This window comes from Sapajus apella, unplaced genomic scaffold, assembly GCF_009761245.1.
Source record: "Sapajus apella isolate SASKATOON/1434 unplaced genomic scaffold, GSC_monkey_1.0 scaffold123, whole genome shotgun sequence".
Taxonomy (NCBI): Eukaryota; Metazoa; Chordata; class Mammalia; order Primates; family Cebidae; genus Sapajus; species Sapajus apella.
In genome coordinates, this window is record NW_022437063.1 from 727,793 (window position 1) to 747,337 (window position 19,545).

Genomic DNA, 19,545 nt, shown 5'->3' on the forward strand with positions numbered 1-19,545 from the left:
TTTTAGAGAAACATTCACTTCGTCATTCAACAAATATTTAACCAAGTACCCACTATATGCCAAGTACTGTTCTGGGCATAGCTTCTGCTCTCCAGGAGCTCAGAGTCTATTAGGGGATAGAAATGAGCAGACAGTCGCCTCTTGGAGACATAGGGGCTGGATTTGAGGTCCATAACATGTGCAGTTTTGCGATAAAGGAGGGAGGCATCCACTCAGCAGGACAGGCACGTGTTAGAAGATAAAGTTTCACCAGAGGGGTAAGTGGGGTTTTGTGGGATGAGTAGGATTTTGACAGGTACCTTGGAGACTAAGAACATTCCAAGGAGAGGAATAGATGTGAAACAACCTGGGAAGCAGAACAAATGGCAAATAGTGTGTTGGGCCTGGAGGTGAAGCTGTGGGTGGAGATTCCCACTTTATCCTGGCAGTGGTGGGCTTGGGACAAGGGCATGACATAGCAGATTTGTGTTCTAGGCTCATGCCTGTAATCCTAGCACTCTGGGAGGCCCAGTGGCAGTCACCTGTGATCCCAGCTACTTGGAAGGCTGAGGCAAGAGAATCTCTGGAACCCAGGAGGTGGAGGTTGCAGTGAGCCGAGATTGTGTCACTGCACTCCAGCCTGGGGGGCAGGGCAAGACTCTGTCTCAAAAAAAAAAAAACAAAAACAAAAACAAAAAAAACCCTGCTAGGGACTTTTACTGTTTTCTGAGTACTTCACACCATCATGGAATGGCTTTGCGATTGGCATTCACTGCTTTTGCAATTCAAACAATTAAAAAAAAAACCATAAAAGTAAAATTAATCTATAGAGCTCCCTGACACATAGTAGGTGCTCGCTTAATATCCATTGCAGGCAGGGGGTCCCGCCATCTGCGTCTCCCCCCTCACACTATGCCTGAGGGACGCTGCTGGAACGGATGTTAGAGGAGCCCAGAGCTGGCGGCCACATTTTCCCCGGGGGACTGCTCTAAGTCCAGAGTTCTGTTCAGCTGGCCAAAAGTTTTACTTGTGGGGAGATTAAGAAAAAATAAAATAAAAAATTTAAAGCGATCCAGCCCTTCCCATCCACTGTGGGTGAATGGGGGAGGCTCCAGGCAGGCGTGTCTCGGCGCCTGCAGAATCACCGACCCACAAAACAAACAAATGGATTGTGGATCGGATTTTGGATCGAGGGGACAGAAACAGACATTATGCATGCCTCCCCCAGCTCCCAGGCTGTCACTCGCCAGGCTCAGCTTCCCCCACTGGTGCCTTGGGAGACCCTCCCCCGCTCCACTCCATCCCAACTACCTCCTCCCTTTCCCACCTCCAACCCCCCTAAAAGACTTTTTGAAGTTGATCAATGAAACATGTTTTATTTAAGGGCCCTATTCCTGAGCGGGGACTCTGCGAGGCCTTCATTAGTTCCACATAATGAAAGAATGGGCCGATTCAAGGAGACTGGGGAGAGAAAAGAGGGAAAATGAGAGTTCAGTCTGCTTACTTAAAAAAAAAAAAAAAAAAGGGAGGGGGGGGGGTAGAAATTGTGGATTTGCTAAATAAAGCTCTGGCTGCATTCAGAGCTTGGGGAAGGGTCCCCCACTCAATCCTCTTAGGCTTGGCAAAGTCGGACCTGGAGACGGTCTGCCCCAGAGAACGCATTCTACGTCAGGATGGAAGGGCAATGGGCTGTTTAAATTGCTACTTAGGTTTCCAGCTGTTTTTACAGTGATTTGCCCAACTTAATAGCTCTTTAAGGCTTTAAAGGAGAAAATAGCTCTTCTCACGACTCAAAGAAGCGGCCCTGGTTAGCTCAGACAGCGCCCATTGTCCAGGGCTTAAATCCTTCTCGGCAGCCGGATTCCCCTGCCCCCTCTGGTCCGCCCAGACTTTGTCCAGCTACAGAGAGCCTTTATTTATCTTTTTAACATTCCGGTTTTCCAAGCCCGCGTCCAGAGGGCTTCTTCTTAAGAGCTTACTTTTGGGGGAATGTCTGCCTGCTGCCTCTGAGTATTCCTTCAACAGATTAACAACAAATAATAATGATGAAGATGACAGCACCTGGGTATTGAGGGCCTACTGTGAGCCAGACCTCGGATATGGAACTTTTCTGAACTCATCCTGTTTCCTCCTCACCCAGGTCTCCAAAGGAGCTGGCTTCTACCATGATGGCTGTTTTACAGATGGGGAAACCAAGGCACAGAGGAAGGAGCCACTTGGCCAAGTTCACACAGGGGCATACAACAAACAGGGTCACGGAGAGTCTGACTTCCAGGGTCTGGGCTCTTGACCATTACCCTGCTGCCTGTTGGCTGTGAGAGCTTGGGTCACCTAAAACAGGTCAGGGGAGGGGACTCCTGGGACCTGGGGTTCTAGCTTCATTCTTCTGACAAGAGCTAGCTTCATTCTTCTGAGAGCCCACTGTTGGGCCCAGTTTTCAGGGGGGCTGCAGGGTTGTGGGGAGGGGGCAGCAGAGGAGGGGGTCAAGAAACTTAGGAACCTCATCTGGAAGGTGGGAGGAGTCTGACTTTAGCCCCCTGTATCCAGAACCTACTTTTCATTGCACGAAAATAATTCTCCATCCATCATGATTTAACTCTAATATGTTAAAAAGCAACGCATCTTTCTTACGACAAAAGTTATACACATAAATTACAGAGAACTTGAAGTATAGAAAATTAGGGAAAGAGATCATATAAAATGTGTGGCGTTCTCCTTGCATGGTGTGTTTAACATGAGTAAGCTATCATCACCACCGTGATCAATGCTTTTTTTTTTTTTTTTTTGAGTTGGAGTTTGGCTCTTGTTGCCCAGGCTGGAGTGCAATGGCGCGATCTTGGCTCATTGCAACCTCCGCCTCCTGGGTTCAAGTGATTTTCCTGCCTCGGCCTTCTGAGGAGCTGGGATTACAGGTGTGTGCCACCATGCCCAGCTAATTTTGTATTTTTAGTAGAGATGGGGTTTCGCCATGTTGGTCTGGCTGGTCTTGAACTCCTGACCCTAGGTGATCCAACTGCCTCAGCCTCCCAAAGTGCTGGGACTACAGGCCTGAGCCACCGTGCCTGCCCTATTAACGTTATTATCTTGAAGATACTCAAGACCTGGGGCATTTTGGTGTATTATGTTTCCTTCCAGTCTTTTTCTTCACCCATGTATATCTACCCAAACTTAATTGTAATTAATTATACTTGCCCTTGAATATGCTTGCTTTTTTTCTCTTAGATTCTCTAAGATTCACAAAGCTTTGATAAAGTTGATAGATTCCCTTGTTATGAGCCTATGGCCTTTGATTCCTGTACCTCATGACATCCTACAGATTATGTACAAGGGCACACACAGTTCATTGGTGGTAAAGGAAGTCACTAGAGATGGATGGGAGGCCTTGCAGGTGAACAAAGGCCGGGAGGAGGGGAGCCCCTAGATAAAGTGTGTGTCCAAGGCTTGGTTTGCAGGAGACAGAGACGGGGTGTCTGGCTGGACCATGGAGAGAGGCTGGAGCCAGAATCTGGAGCCTCAAAGCCAGAATCAATGAAGGGAGGTAGCCTTAATTCCCTAAGCAATAGGGAGCCACAGATGGTTCAGGGCAGGATTGGTGTTTGAACAGCCCACAGCTAAGACACCGGGAAAAGCAGCTCTGGGGTCCAACCTCACTTATGGCAGGAAAGTAACCACCTTTGTGACAGAATTGGCTTCCCAGCCTTCCTCAGTGACAGCTTGGGAATGAGACCCAAGTCCTGAATGCTTGAGCTGGGCCAGGCTGGAGTCCCTGATGTGTGGTTTCTTCTCTGGTGTGTAGGAGGGAAGAGTGGGCAGAGGCGGCCTCCCACCCACCACAGACACACAGAGGTCAGATCACGTCACTCAGCTTTGCCATTTGGTGAGTAAGTTTGGAAAATGTCAATTTATTTCATTCTCCTGTTTCACAGATGGGAAAACGGATGCCCAGGGAGGGAAGAAGATGAGCTGACGAGCTCACGGCAGGTAAGTGGCAAAGGTGAAGAAAGGAAAATGTCTGCAATTTTCCCGACAATTCCCCTACTCACCTCACCCCATGGCCCCTTCTAATAAAATATACTTAATAGTGGGGTGCTGTGGCTCATGCCTGTAATCCCAGCACTTTGGGAGGCCGAGGACGGCGGATCACCTGAGGTCATGAGTTGGAGACCAGCCTGGCCAATGTGGTGAAACCCTGTCTTTACTAAAAATACAAAAAAATTAGCCAGGCACGGTGGCGGTGTATGCCTGTAATCCCAGCTACCCAGGAGGCTAAGGCAGTAGAATCACTGGAACCCAGGGGGCAGAAGCTGAAGTCAGCCGAGACTGCACCACTGCACTCCAGCATAGGAGACAGAGCAAAACTCTGTCTCAAAACACACACACACACACACATTCTCTCTCTGTCTCTCTTACCAATGAGCCAGGCGTGGTGGCTCACGCCTGTAATCCCAGCACTTTGGGAGGCTGACGTGGGCAGATCACGGGGTCAAGAGATTGAGACTATCCTGGCCAACACGGTGAAACCCTGTCTCCACTAAAAATACAAAAATTAACTGAGTATGGTGGTGGGCACCCGTAATCCCAACCACTCAGGAGGCTGAGGCAGGAGGCTTGCTTCAATCCAGGAGGCGGAGGTTGCAGTGAACTGAAATTGTGCCATTGCACTCCAGCCTGGCAACAGAGTGAGATTCTGCCTTAAAAAAAAAATCTGTCTATCCATATACTTAATGAAAACAAAACAATATGAATGCTATAAGTTTTACTTCTGGAGAAGGTATAGGAATACAGATATTTTCAAATCCAACTGGTGAGAGTGCAAATGACCGTAACCTTATAGGAGGCAGTTTGGAAACTTCTGTCAAAAATTTTCACAGCAAAGCATCATTCACTTCAAAATTCCATTGCCAAGAATTTCTACAACTGCATTTACATATGGATGCAAAGGTGTGTGTCCAAGGATCCTCATCCTGGTGCCACTTTTTATACTAATGGGGAGGAGAAAATCCTAAATGTCCATAAACAGGGACTGGTTGAATACATGTTGCTACATCCACACATGGAGTATTATACAGCCATTAAAAGGAGTGGAATAGACCAATTTATACTCCCACAACCAGTGTTTGAGAACGGCTATTTTTCCATATATTTGGGGTATTTTCAAACTTAAAAATCTTGACCCTTTTGATAGGTTTTCAACCTATCACCAAAGGGCATAGTATTGTTTCTTGATGATGAGTAAGCATGAACATTTTCCATATGGCTACCACTCATTCAAATTTGTTTTTCTGGGAATGGCCTTTTCATATTCAGGTTTTGTTAATTATCTGTTAGGTTTTATATCTTTCTTTCATTTACTTGAATGGATGTGTTCTAAATTAAAGCAATTAATTTGGTGAATGCCAGTCCCTGTTCAGCTTCTGTCTTGATTTGGTATATACTTTTATTCACCTAGAAATGAAAAAATGTGATGAAGTCAAAATTGTGGGACTTTGATTTTTTTGAGACAAAAGGTCTTTTCTAAATAGTTGAATCAATTCTCCTTTTTCTTTGTGATTTCCTCAATCATTTTGATGCTTGGAAGGTTCTCATCCCTCCAGAGTCCTGTTCAATATTCCTTTATTGTTTTGGCCAGCCTTTCTCAGATTTGATTTGCTTTATAAATAATTTATTCTTAAGTATATGTGGAAAATGGACTTAAACTTAAGTTTCCTTTTGTGATGTCCCAACTTCACCATCTGATCATTCTTCCTACTGTTCATTGTCTGGAGAAGACACCATTATCACGTATTGAACTGGTTTATGGAGGAAAGCCTGTTTCTCCCCATTAATCTTTTTTTTTAATATCAGAGAGGGCTTATTCCCCATCTTTTCCAAAATATTCTTGGGACTTCTTACCCATTGATTTCCCCTAATGAATTTTATTGTGGCTTCTGGTTCTGTATCCTGCTTAGAAAGATCTTTCCTTTCCAAAGATTGTAAGTTCACCTATGTTTTCTTTTAGAATTTTTATGGTTTCATTTTTTGGTTTAAATTTTGGACCCATCTGGAACTGATCTGGGTGTAGGGGGTGAGGTAGGGATTCTGTTTTATTTTTTCCAGATGGCCAACTACCCAGTTATCTCCGCGCCGGGCTTTTAACGATGCACCTTTCCCCTCTGATGTGAAACGCCTTCTCCCATTCACGTGCTGAAGTCCTACATCCATTTCTGCACCCGGGTCTGGATGGAGCTGCCTGCTTCTTTTCCAGGACTAAACTTTAAAAATTACTGTGCTTTCCTAGGATGTTTTAACATCTGGTAAAGCCAGTCCTCCTCCACCACTTTTGTTTTTCCTCAGAATTTCCTTGGCTGGTCTCACATGTTTATTTTTCCAGATGAAATTTGGTATCATTTTGTCAAGTTCCAAAAAATAAAAGAAAATAAAAACCCTGTTGGTTTAAGGCTTTTCTTACCAGACAGTGTAGTGTTTTCGCAGATTATTGATATTAACCCTTTGCCATTCATTCACTTTCAGTCTGGTCTATGGCATGGGAATTTTAAAAATATATATATACATAGTTGTCCATCACTTCTTCTTCCCCCTTAAAAAAAAAAATCTCCCTGATGATTTTAAAGCTCGGAGACTTTCCATTCCTCTCGAGATCCAGTCAATATTCACTTGTATTTTTGACCAGCCCTCCTAGGGTTTGCTTTGCTTGATAAATCGTCTCTTTTTTCAGCATCTATGAAAGATAAGAAGGCATCCAAGCTGCCTTTTCAGTGGTTACTCCTTCTATTGTTCTTTACCCACTGAAGACAGCTTGGTCATGTATTAAATTCATGTACACGAGAATGTTTCTCTGCTCCCTGGCCAGTTCCATTCACGCCAGCTCTGGTTTAATCAGGGACTTAATCATCTATTTTAATACCCGAGAGGACTGATTGCTTGTGTTCCTCAAAATATTCTTTGGATTTCTCACCCTTTTATTTCCCAAAATAGCCCAGCCTGCATGATTCATTTGGCCCTCAAAGGAACCCTGAGAAGTAGGCGAGAAGCATTAATTCCACTAGCTGAATGTGCTGAGGTTCAAAAATTGCTAAGGGACAGATGAGATGACACAGTTATGGTAGCTGTAACAGGAAGAGTGCGCCTCTCAGCATCTGAAACTCCTAGAGGAAGGAGATTGCCTCCATTACTGAGTTTGACAGGAAGAGAAAAAGAGGGGGGGCTGGTATGCAGGGGCACCTAATACTCAGTCTCAGATGATCTGTTGTGGGGACCATCACCTGGGACTCTTATGTAAAAGCTGCTGCCCACAGTGAGTCAGTGTGGGGGACATCAGGAAAAGAGGCAGGGAGTCCCATCTGGACTGGGGAGTGGGGGCCGGGGTGGGATTGGAGATGGGGTGAGGGTTCCCTGCCTCCCTGGGGCACCAGCGCTCTGTGGATTTGACTTTGTCTCTATGATCTCAGGTGCTGGGGGTGTCTTTTGGGGACCTCATGTGTCTGTGCCTATGTCATTAGTATGTGAGGTGACAGCCCTCTGCCACCCCAGCTTCTTTTATGAAGTACTGGTCTTGGATGAGGGGTCGATTGAGCAGCTGTGGGAGGACCCCTCATTTGCAATTGACATCGATAGGTCAATCCCAGCAGCCCCTGCATGAGCAGGAAGGTTGGTGCAGATGGGGTCTTCCAAAGGCAGGCGATTCCCTGCTGGGATCGTCAACCAATCTGGGGACACACACAGCCTGCTTGGTGTTGGAGGGCCAGAGGGTGTCTCCCAGGTCAAAGACGAAGTCTCCAGGGCAAACACGAAAAGCCATGGCTCCCCCGCCCCCGGGGCCTCACCTGGCAGCCCTGGCTTGCAGGCTTTGTCTAGAATCAGGGAACAGTGTTTATTTCTTCTCTTTATTCTTAGCTTGTATTTTTATCAAACTTATACAGGCAAATAGTTCCACCAGGTTTGTTAAGAAAAACAGCAGTTCCCTGTCCCTGTCCTTCACCAGCTCCTGTCCCCTCCCTAGAGGCAACTATTTCACCTCCTTTAACCAATTATTTTGTTTTTACCCTGTGTCATTTGCCTCTGAGACTGCATTTTTTTTTTTTTTTTTTGAGACAGAGTCTTGCTCTATTGCCCAGCCTGAAGTGCAGTGGATGATATCTGCTTACTGCAATCTCTGTCTCCTGGCTTCAAGTGATTTTCCTGCCCCAGTCTCCTGAATAGCTGGGATTACAGGTGCCCACCGCCACACCCGGCTAATTTTTGTATTTTTAGTAGAGGTAGGGTTTCGCCATGTTGCCCAGGCTGGTCTTGGACTCTTGACCTTAGGTGATCGCCTGCCTCAGCCTCGGCCTCCCAAAGTGCTGGGATTACAGATGTGAGCCACTCTACCTGGCCTCTGAGACCCCACCTTGATTTTTTTTTTTTTTTAGTTGTCAGCCTCATCGGCTGACCTCTCTTTCTGGAAGGTGAGGCTACCACTGCCTCCTGGCCCCCGCTCACGGTGCACACCTGCCTCCGACCTCAGACCTGCTCTCAGGTCACCGGCATTGTCAGTGGTAAAGGGCATGAGGTCCTGAGCCACTTTCCTGGGTTCTAGTTCTCCTTCTGCTGTGATCCTGGACAAATTCCCCAGCCTCTTGCTTGATTGCCTTCCACCTGGCCTTGCTTTCAATGAGCCAGTTCATGTAAAAGGCTTCCAGCAGCAAATGAATGGCTGTCCCCTCTGTTAACCTTTCCCACACAGCTGTAGTCCCGACACCCACCCCAGCAAATCATTTTCTTGGTTTCTCCTTGGCATCGTTCTCTACACAACTGCTGCGAATTCAGTCCCGAACATTCCTGGCAGGGCTTTGAGATGCACTGGGGTCTTCATGCCCATCTACCCAGGGAAGCCCAAGCCTGGCACCCCAGGTCTGGGGGCTCCTTCCCCAACAGCCTGGGATACCCCCTTGCCTTTCTCTTTTTCCCGTATCCCATATTTTCCTCTTTCTTGATTTAGCTCTCATTCTAGTGAAGTATCTTCTCTACTAATCTCCAGAGAAAGCATGTAAGAAAGCAGAGCCTACTGTCATTATTCACCCCTGTTCTGGTCTATCAAGTCACCAAAAACGCTGAATTTGCCAATTCTAAGCCATTGCTCCAAGAGGGAAATCCAGGGTTTGTCCCTACAAGTCTGGGGTCACAGTGTTGTCACCAACTGATCAATGCATAACTTTTTAACACATGTATGTTTCTGTTTAAAGATTCCTTATTTAGAACAATTTATAGTCCTTTGGGTATATACCTATTATAAAGACACATGCACACGAATGTTCGTTGCAGTGCTGTTTACAATAGCAAAGACCTGGAACCAACCCACATGCCCATCAATGACAGACTGAACAAAGAAAATGTGGCATATATACACCATGGAATACTATGCAGCTATAAAAAAGATGAGTTCATGTCCTTTGTAGGGACATGGATGAATCTGGAAACGATCATTCTCAGCAAACTGACACAAGAACAGAAAATCAAACACTGCACGTTCTCACTCACAGGCAAGTGTTGAACAAAGAGAACACGTGGACACAGAGAGGGGAGCATCACACCTGGGATCCGTGTGGCTGGGGCTAAGGGAGGGTGGGGAGGGATAACGTGGGGAGAAATGTCAGATATAGGTAATGGGGGCATGGAGACAGCAAATCACCTTGCCACGAGTGTACCTATGCAACAATCTTGCATGATCTGCACATGTACTCCAGAGTCTAAAGTAAAATTTAAAAAGATTCCTTATTTAATATATATTGTTGACTCATTCACACTGAGCTCATGGCCATCAGCACTCTAACTCCTGCCTGAATGAAGCTTCTCTAACATGGGCTTTCTCCATAAGGCACACCTCAGACTTCTTGCACTTGGAAACACCACACCACCGTATTAGTCCGTCATGCTGCTGATAAAGACTTATCTGACTGGGCAATTTACAAAAGAAAAAGAGGTTTAATTGGACTTACAGTTCCACGTGGCTGGGGAGGCCTCACAATTATGGCGGAAGGCAAGAAGGAGCAAGTCACATCTTACGTGGATGGCGCTGGTGGCAGAAAAAGAGAGCTTGTGAAGGAAAACTCCCCCTTATGATAACCATCAGATCTTGTGAGACTTTACTATCACAAGAACAGCACAGGAAAGACCCACCCCCATGATTCAATTACCTCCCACTGGGCCCCTCCCACAACATGCGGGAATTCATGATGAAATTTGGGTGGGGACACAGCCAGACCATGTCAACAGCCCTTCAAGGCTGAGCTTGGTGGAGGGGGTGGGGAGGGTCATTTAAAACAGGGAAATCAGCTGGGCACAGTGGCTCACACCTATAATCCCGGCACTTTGGGAGGCTGAGGTGGGTGGATCACCTGAGGTCAGGAGTTCAAGACCATCCTGACCAACATGGTGAAACCCCATCTCTACTAAAAATACAAAAAATTAGTCAAGTGTGGTGGCGGGTGCCTGTAATCCCAACCACTCAGGAGGCTGAAGCAGGAGAAGCGCTTGAACTCAGGAGGCGGAGGTTGCGGTGAGCCGAGATCACGCCACTGCACTCCAGCCTGAGCGATAGAGTGAGATGCTGTCTCAAAAAAAAAAAAAAAAGCCAGCGAAATTATCAACAGAAAGCTGCTCTCTGCCTAAATGACTTTAATCATGTCTCTCTCTCTCAGATTCAATTTCTTCTACTCCTCCTCCTTTATCATTACCAACTTCATCAGTTATCATCATCATCTACTAAGCATCAATACAGCATAAAAATGTGGCATTTGTCATCACGAGCACTTAGTAGGCATTAGAACTTTCTAACCGCTGTGATTATGTAGGATTACCTATATAATTTTATCTGATTGCTATGTTGACCTCACGAGGTAGGTTTCTTGGCATCAGTTTCACAGTTCAGCAAACGAAGGCTCAGGCCAAATGCATTGCCCAGGAGCACCCGGCTAAGAGGTGAAGAAGCCGTCAGTCCCAGTGCGGTGAGCTCACAAGCTCATCTGTCACCTCCCAAGTTCTGCTGTCACCAGGGGCCTCTGGGACCTGCTGAGATGCAATGCTTTGTGCTTCTTCTGATGACTTCGGAAGGGGTGTGCGAGGTCACATGTTCGGGGGCTGGAGGGCTGCCTCCCATTATAACTCATGAGAGCTCCTTTCTGACCCTCATTTTAAGTTCGTTTTACATCACACGTTTTAAGGTTTTGGGGTGTGTGTGTGTGTGTGTGTGTGTGTGTGTGTTTGTAGAGTTAAAATACACTTTCCCAAGGTTGGCGGCTCAGATGTAGACTTTTAGACACTGTTTGGCTTGGCACAGCTTCCAAACGTCTCCTCGCCACCGTTGCTCTATATTTCTTTTTGCCAGGACATAGATCAGAAATAACTCAGCTGTGAAAAAAAATGAGAAGTTTGCCGGCAGCCCGTGAAGAAGATGAATTGCTGGAGGGCTATTTTTCCCCCTTGAGTCAGAAGTGTGAAGGTAGGTGGGAGAAGGAGCAAGGTTTTGAAAGACCCGTGTATATTTAGGGACCAGGATTGCTTCCATTTTAAGAAAGATGAGGGTTGCAGCATCCACGCTCCATCAGACAGTCCAGCGCTTTCCTGCCAGGCTCCTGACGCCCGTCGGTTGGGCCTTCTGGTTAGGGCTGCTGAGATCCACAGGCCCCAGCTTTGGTTGGTGTGATTCCAACTGGCAAGAAGTATTTTCATTTTGTGGCATGAAAACTCTTTTTTTTTTGCAGGTCAGTTTTGAAGCTTTCTGTGACCATATCCCGGTTGAAATGCATTCCACGGTACAGAGGGGAAGCTGTGATTAACAGCGGGGTGACGTGCAAATACGTGCTCAAACGCCATCATCACAGCCGCCATTCCGCCACTCCACTCTCTCCAGACATCTCTCAAGAGTCTGCACCGTTTCACGGCCACATCAAGATCGAGAACCCCGAACTCTCCCTTCCTCCTGGCTGCAGACGCAACGGCAACAGCAACCCACAGGTACGTCTGTGAATACGCTCTTGTGTGTGTTGAAAGAGAAGTGCAGACCCAAGGCCAAGGCACGCTCTGGAAAGTTCTCAGAGAGAGCTTCTGTTTCTGGCACTTTGCCAGATTCGATACCTTGAATCACTCCCCTGATTATAACCAAAATGCGGGATAAAATATTGCTTTAATCTTTTTTTTTTTTTTAACACATTGCTGAGTTAGCATGAATGCAAGAGTGATGGATTTGCAAAATGGAGCAAAGGTGGACGCCTTGGAGACTTTGAGCCTGTGTTTCCATAGCTGTGTGAGGTGCAAGGAACAGGAGACAAAGTCTGGGCTTCACCCGAGGGGGGATGTAACAGGAGACCTCTTCAAAGCCAGAGTCCAAAAGGTCTATGTCTAGAGTGTCAGAAAGAATGAAAAGCAAATCCCACCCCGCAGAGGAGAACAGAAAGGAAGCTTGCCTGCCCTGACCTTGACATTGGGTTGAGAGAAAAATATCTCCACTGAGAATCTGTAACCACAAGCTGGCCCTCACGTGATTTTTAGTTTGAATTCCTGCTACTTGTGTGGTTCAAAAACACTGAAGTTGAAAATTTAAACTGGCCCCTGCTTGATAGTACCTGCAGTCAGCTTGCAGATGCAAGCCTTAAACTTTCCTCGAGGAATTTTAGCTGCCATCTCAGCCTTATAGAAACATCCACAAATTTCCCAAGAAAATGAGCAGCTCACAGTGAAAAATAACAAACTCCACAAGGAAAATAAGACCAGCAGAAACAAGAGACAGAGGTGGAACCTTTGAGCTTTCAGGTTTGAAATGATCACATGCAGAATATATATTTAAAATAACTATTTTTATGTTTTCAAAGATTTAAAAGAGAAGTTTGAAATATGAACAGGGAATAACAGCGTATAAGGAACAACCAGAGCTGGGCGCGGTGGCTCACCCCTGTCATCCCAGCACTTTGGGGGCCTGATGGGGGTGGATCACTGAGGTCAGGAGTTTGAGACCAGCTTGGGCAACATGGTGAAACCCTGTCTCTACTAAAAATTAAAAAAAAAATTAGCGGGGCATGGTGGTGGGTGCCTGTAATCCCAGCTACTTGGAAGGCTGAGGCAGGAGAATCGCTTGAACCCCAGAGGTGGAGGTTGCAGTGAGCTGGGATCATGCCATTGTACTCCAGCCTGGGAGACAGAGCAAGACTCATCTCAGACCAAAAAAAAAAAAAGAACAAGGAACAAGCAGATTTGAAAAAGAATCAAATAAAACAGAAGTGAAAACGATAACATTTGAAATTTGAAATACGCAGAATGAGCAGCAGATTAGACACAGCCAAAGAGAGGTTTAATAAGCTAGTAGAACCAAAGGAATTATCCAGAAAAATTCAGAGACAGGGCCTAATGTAAATGTATTTAGAGTTCTAGAAGGAGCTAACCAAATAGGGGAATAGGCAATACATGAAGAAGTAGTGGCTGATACTTTTGTGAAATCGTTGTACATAACAAATCTAAGATCCAGGAAGCCCAGTGAATCCCATGCAAGATAAATAAAAAGAAATTCCTATCTACATACATCCCAAGAAAACTATGGAACATCAGAAAAAAAGAGAAGATGTTGAAAGCATCTGGCCAGGGGCAGTGGCTCATACCTGTAATCCCAGAACTTTGAGAGGCTAGGGCGGGCAGATCACACAGGGTCACGAGTTCGAGACCAGCCGGCCCAACATGGTGAAACACCGTCTCTACTACAAAAATAGCTAAGTATGGTGGCGGACACTTATAATCCCAGCCACCGGGGAGGCTGAGGCAGGAGAATCACTTGAACCTGGGAGGCAGAGGTTGCAGTGAGCTGAGATGGCCCCATTGCACTCCAGCCTGGGCAACAAGAGCTAAACTCTGTCTCAAAAAAAAAAAATCTCTAAAGGATCAATAATTCAATTCATAGCTGATGTATCACTATCATCAATGGAAACACAGTGAAATTATATCTTTCATGCACTGAGAAAAAACCAACGGTCAATTTAGAATTTTCTACTATCCTTCCAGACTGAAGGTGAAATAGAAACGGTGAGATTTTACCTCTGAAAGATCTTCACTAAGGAAAAATATAAATGTAATGTAGTTCAGACAGAATCGAAATTATGCCAGAGAAAAGGCCAGGCATACAAGAAGGAATGATGGGCAAATACGCTGGAAATATTTGGTGGAAAACTCAACAAACATGGAGTCTATGACTCCACAATAATAATGTGTAATTACGATGAAAAACGGGCCAGTGCTAAAATACTAGACGATACCATCTGATATGGGAAAATGCTCAAAATTCAAGTTGTGAATGTCTTTCTATTATTTGGGGAGAAGGCAAATGTATGAAGTTTAGACTTTGTTAAGTGCTCAGTGTTAAAATAGCCAGAGGAAGCACTAAAAACTAGTCATAGAGCTTGCAACTTCTAAATAATTAGAAAGACAAATTAGGATAAGAGAAAGAAGACAGACATCTCAAATGATTCAAAGGAAGGTAAGAACGGGGGCTGAGGGTAGGAAAAGCAGAATAGAAATCACATTGTGGAAATTAATCTCCATCTAAGTTTACGTTATCAGTAATTCATGTTAAAGGACTAAATTCTTTAGTTAAAAGACGACTGTCAGAATGAATTTTATTTTAACTATTATTTGTTTATTTATTTTGAGACAGAGTCTCACTCTGTCACCAGGCTGGAGTGCAATGGCGTGATCTCAGCTCACTACAACCTCTGCCTCCCGGGTTCAAGTGATTCTCCTACCTCAGCTTCCTGAGTGGCTGGGATTACAGGCATGCACCACCACACCCAGCTAATTTTGTCTTTTTAGCAGAGACAGGATTTCTCCATGTTGATCAGGCTGGTCTCAAACTCCTTACCTCAGGTGATTTGCCTGCCTCGGCCTCCCAAAGTGTTGGGATTACAGGTGTGAGCCTTTTCTTTTTTTTTGAGACGGAGTTTCACTCTTATTGCCCAAGATGGAGTGCAATGGCACAATGTGGGCTCACTGCAACCTCCGCCTCCCAGGTTCAAGTGATCTTTATGCCTCAGGCTCTTGAGTAGCTGAAATTACAGGCACCTGCCAACATGGCCAGCTAATTTTTTGTACTTTTAGTAAAAACAGGGTTTCACCATGTTAGCCAGGCTGGTCTTGAACTTCTGACCTCAGGTGATCCTCCCTGCCTCAGCCTCCCAAAGAGCTGACATTACAGGTGTCAGCCACTGCACCTGCTCCAGAATGATTTTTAAAAACATAGTGATTATGTTCTGTTTACAAGAGAACATAATCCCATACCTCAAACATAGGAACCAAGAACAGCTGAAAGTCCAAGTATAGAAAAATACATAGAAAAAATATGCTAGGTGAATACTAACTAAAAGAAAGTTGCATCAGATATACTAATATAAGGTAAAAGTAGACTTTAAGGGAGAAAAGCATTATTAGGCACAAGGGTCACTAGTTAATGGTGGAAGGCTCAATTTCACTGGGAAGCCGTAACAGTTCTGTTTATATACAATATGATCATGGCTGCGAAAAATATAAAGCAAAGATGGAAGGAACAAGAATAGACATCTCGACCTTCAGGATGGGATATTTTTAGGCCATTGTGGTGAAAAAACCAGAGACTTGAGGAACGCAATGACAAGTTTCATGTAATCAACACGTAGCACGTGAAACCCCCAAATTGGGGCCAACGCATTCTTTTCAAGCATGCATAGGACGTTTGCAAAATATCATAGATTATAACTAACCTCAATGCATGTGAAAGATTGGGGCGGTAGGCTGGATCTCCTGGAGCCAGGCTCTGAGATGCAGACTGGGGTGCAGGGATTTTATTAGGGAACACTGCTGGGATCGGCACCTGTGGAATGGATGGGATGCGGCAGGTGTGCGCGGAGGAAGAGGTGTGCTGCCATGCCATGCCACGGAGGCCTCTGCCAGCTCCGTGGAGAGTGCTGGAGCTGGGTCGTCCTTCAGAAGGGTCTTGAGTTGGTAGCAAACCAGTCTTTTACACTCCCACCCTGAGCAGCCATTGCATGCAGGCTGTTCATCGAAGGAAGCATGGTCTTGATCGGGCAAGGCAATCTCCTTAGCCCACATAACTTCCTAGGAGAGCAGACAGCTGGGGCCATCCTCCAGCAGCTCTCCCAGAAGCTGGGAGACTAACTCCTTCGTTCCAGAAGAGGAAGCTGTGCAGTAGTCATAGCTTCCACCACAATGTGTACACAGACTGTATTCCCCGATCACAATCTAAACAAGTCAGATGTTAATAACCAAAAGACAAGGAGTCAATGCTTGTACTTTAGGAAAAACAGTACATCTAAACAACTCGTAGTCCAAAAATGAAATCACAGCTAAAATTAGAAAATACTTAGAACTGAGCATTCACAAAAATGTTCTACATCAAGACTTGTGAGATCCAACCAAAGCAGTATTTAGAGGAGAGTTTATAATCTTCAATGCTGGTATTGGCAAATAAGAAATGCTTCATGATTCGGGCGTGGTGGCTCGCGCCTGCATCCCAGCACTTTGAGAGGTTGAGGCAGGTGGATTGCTTAAACCCTGGAGTTCGAGACTAGCCTGGGCAAACTTGCAAAACCCTGTCTCTACAAAAAAGACAATTAGCTCGGTATGGTGGTGCACACCTGTAGTCCTAGCTACTTTGGAGGCTGAGGCACGAGGAGTGCTTGAGCCCAGGAGGTGGAGGCTGCCGTGAGCTGAGATGGCCTCCCTGCACTCCAGCCCGGGCAAAAGAGCAAGACTCTTTCTAAAAAAAAAAAAAAAAAAAAAAAAGGGAGAAAAAACAAATGCTTCAAATGAAAATAAGAACAGCAGAATAAACCCCAAGACAGTAAAAGGAATCAAATGTTAAGAACGGAAATTAACAAAGTAGAAAACAAACGTAAATGGCCGGGCATGGTGGCTCACGCCTGTAATCCCAGCCCTTTGAGAGGCTGAGGCAGGTGGATCATTTGAGACCAGGAGTTCAAGACCCGCCTGGCCAACATGGCAAAACTCCATCTCTACTAAAAAATACAGAAATTAGCTGGGCATGGCGGCATGCCCCTATAGTCCCAGCTATCTGGGAGGCTGAGGCAGAACTGCTTGAACCCAGATATGGGAGGCTGCAGTGAGCTGAGATCATGCCACTGCACTCCAGCCTGCGCAACAGAGTGAGATGTCACAAAAAAAAAAAAAAAAAAAAGAAAAGAAAACAAACCCAAGTAGGGAAGATAATCAAAGACGAAGGATTATTTCTGGAAAGAACTAAAAAAAATTATACAAATCTCTTATAAGTTTAAGACGTAAAAGAGAGCACAGATAAGCAATATTAAGGATGAAAAAAGGGACATAATTCTAGGTGCTTCATAGAGTCCGTGGATAATATTAAATATGGCAAGACTATTATAAGTGACCGTATGCCAATGCATGCAACATCTTAAACAAAATCGCAAAATTCCTAGAAAAACACAATTTATTAAAATTGACTCAAGAAAACATAGAAAACCTGAAAGGTCCTTAATTTAGTGGTTTAAAATCTTCCTATAAAGAAAACATTTGTCCCAGATGACAATTCCAGGTATGTGAATTTGGAATTCACCAAATTAACAGCCCAGCCCTCTCTGGAAGATAGTGGGATGAACCAAATCCCAATTTGGCTAAACATTCAAAGAACAAGTAAGTTTAAGCTTGCCCAGATTTCTACTCCACAGTGGAGAAACACAGTCAACACCTGTCAGTTTACCTCATTCGGGTAGCGTAAGCTTGAAAATCAGATGAAGACAGTACAACAAAGAAAACTTTCACGTCAATTTTACCTACGAACATAGATTCCAAGAATTCTTGAAAATTATTAGTACAGTGAATTCAGCGACAACAATAATTGAAAAATGTAGTATAGGCCGGGTGCGGTGGCTCACGCCTATAGTCACGGCACTTGGGGAGGCCGAGGTAGGCGGATTGCCTGAGCTCAGGGCATCGAGAGCACTCAAGGCAACATGGTAAAACCTGTCTCTACTAAAAATACAAAAAATTAGCAGGGTGTGGTGTTGGATGCCTGTAATCCCAGCTACTTGGGAGGCCGAGGAAGGAGAACTGCTTGAGCCCAGGAGGCGGAGGTTGTGGTGAGCTGAGATTGCACCACTGCACTCCAGCCTGGGCTACAGAGCGAGACTCCATCTCGAAAAAAAAAAAAAATCAATCAGTGTATTATGATGAACTTGTGTTTATCTTATGAATGCAAAGCTGATTTATTATTAGGAAATTAATTAATACAATTCATTTCATTAACAGTTTAAAGAAAAAAAAAACCACATAATCATTTCAATAGGACCTGGGTGGTTGAGGCTTGAGAGACAACTCAAGGCTTTGCAGCTTACACTGTGGACAGGAGACAGCGGATGCGCCCAGTCTATGGGAATTGGGTGGGAAACAGAGGGAGGTGCACGGAAGCGGCAATGATTACGAGTCTGATAGGAGGTAGTACCTATGTGCCCCCTTCCTGACTTTTGGGGACTGGAGAGTAAATCCAAGTTATCTAAATGGCTTGACTCTTCCTCTCCCTCTGCCCACGCCCACCCCCATCTCACTGTAAGTCTGTTCTGGGATTACTCTAACCCAGGGGCTGCAACCTCCAGACCCTACAGTGGCCAGACAGGTGGCAAAAATGTATAACATGGGCTGAATATAAAAACTATTAGATATGGCAGGTACAGTGGCTCACACCTGTAATCCCAGCACTTTGGGAGGCCGAGGCGGGCAGATCACCTGAGGTCAAGAGTTCGAGACCAGCCTGACTAACATGGTGAAACCCTGTCTCTACTAAAAACACAAAAATTAGCCAGGCATAGTGGCAGGTTCCTGTAATCCCAGCTACTAGGGAGGCTAAGGCAGGAGAATCGCTTGAATCCGGGAGGCGGAGGTTGCAGTGAGCCGAGATCGTGCCATTGCACTCCAGCCTGGGCGACAGAGCGAGACTCCATCTCAAAACAAACAAAAAAATTTAGGTATTACACACTTTACACACAATGCATTTTGGTTGCATGCTCCTTAGAAATTGCCTTATCTCCCATGAAGAAAATCATTTCTGATTTTTTTTTCTTCAGATAGGCAGACCTCTCTGCCCAGTTTTCCTTCCTGCACACTTGATGGGGCAAAGAACTATTTCCTCACTGTAAAAAGCACATCAGCGAAGCCCAGTACACGACAGCAGCTGACCCGGGTCCCCAGAGCTGGGGATGCAGCAGCAAGCCGTGAAGCCTCTGGCAATCTGAAGAGCGCGCACCCCAATCCGAAGGCGCAACACAGATGTGGTTCAAGCCGATTTCTGTCACCCTAAAAGGTGGGCCTGGAGAGAATCCACAGGGTCTGGTGGTGAGTTGGGTGGGAGGTGTGCAATTAAGGGGGCTCAGAGACGTTTTGAGAGATGCCACATTTCAGGCTTGAGGGGCTCTGTGCGGGGCTGCCACCCACTGGCAGGGGACAGAGAGGGAAGGGCAATGGCTTTGAATGAACGGAGTTCGCCACAGGCTGTGGGCCATCCCTGGGCTGTCGTGAGTGGGTCAGGGC

At 45.5% G+C, this 19,545-nt stretch overlaps 1 long non-coding RNA gene across 2 annotated transcripts; it reads right to left on the reverse strand.

Moving 5' to 3' along the window:
* Positions 1-1,335: 1,335 nt before the first annotated feature.
* On the reverse strand, positions 1,336-19,312 carry LOC116538857. 2 transcript variants are annotated; one of them, XR_004263807.1, is made up of 2 exons: positions 19,195-19,312; positions 1,336-1,440 (listed from the first exon to the last, which is right to left on the reverse strand). It is a non-coding gene; the product is annotated as an uncharacterized LOC116538857 (long non-coding RNA). The 2 variants fall into 2 exon arrangements; XR_004263806.1 differs by lacking the exon at positions 19,195-19,312 and adding an exon at positions 15,729-16,415.
* Between the last annotated feature and the right edge of the window lie 233 nt (positions 19,313-19,545).